The sequence below is a fragment of the Pongo pygmaeus genome, chromosome 3 (assembly GCF_028885625.2).
Source record: "Pongo pygmaeus isolate AG05252 chromosome 3, NHGRI_mPonPyg2-v2.0_pri, whole genome shotgun sequence".
Classification (NCBI taxonomy): Eukaryota; Metazoa; Chordata; class Mammalia; order Primates; family Hominidae; genus Pongo; species Pongo pygmaeus.
The window spans coordinates 114,287,963-114,288,790 of record NC_072376.2 but is presented as its reverse complement, the minus strand read 5'-3'; the positions used below and the strand labels follow the sequence as shown (position 1 = coordinate 114,288,790).

The following is an 828-nucleotide window of genomic DNA, read 5'->3' as shown; positions in this document are numbered from 1 at the left end:
TGAGAACATTATACTGAAAATAAACCTGTAATTCACAACTTTGTGCAGGGCTCTCTCTGTTCACAGCCATCTCTTCACAGCTGTCTCATAGCCATTCAGAGTAAAGAAAGAGCCAAGCCCTCATTACTGACATCACACCTTACTGACATTTAGAATGTGAAGAAATCGCTTCCTGAAAGACAGGTGGGAGTTAAGCTTTCATTTTCTAAGGCAGGTGATAGTGTTGGAGACAACTCCTCAACTGACAGCTCAGTTTTACTGACAAGGCTGCATCCATGATCCTCCCTCTACCCTGTGAACAATGCTTTGACTTTGACAGCCCTGTTGCCATCTGCACAAACTTCAGAAAAAGGAAGAGGAATTGATGTGCACTGTCCCAGTCCAGTTGTAGTTCTGCTACCACCTAGCATACTCCCTCCATTATCTTTGATGTCTGCAGCCTAGATTATGTCACTTCATCCATGGCCCCAGTTACATGGCTGCAATGCACTCTGTTTTTTTAATATAATTTTATATTTTACTAAAAAATATGGAGCATTTCACAAATTTGCATGTCCTCCTTGTACAGGGGCCATGCTAATTTTTTCTGTATTGTTCCAATTTTCATTGCTCTCTTAATAATACCAAGCTACAATAAAACTTCTCAGAATAAGGTAACAGATAAACAACTAACACTGTTATGAAGAGAAATTTTTTTTCTGCAGAGCTATGGACACTTTCCTTTATTAAATTAATTCTTACATATGGGGCAACTTAGGGGGCAAAGGGCATTTATAAATGTAAATATGAAACAGAAATTGTTTGAAGCACTGATTACATCTAGGCATT

General features: G+C 38.6%; 1 non-coding gene across 1 annotated transcript; it reads right to left on the bottom strand.

Annotated features, from left to right (window-relative positions):
- Window positions 1–523: 523 nt before the first annotated feature.
- LOC129035889 (U6 spliceosomal RNA) lies at window positions 524–628 on the bottom strand. Its single transcript, XR_008502383.1, has one exon. It is a non-coding gene; the product is annotated as a U6 spliceosomal RNA (small nuclear RNA).
- Window positions 629–828: the final 200 nt, after the last annotated feature.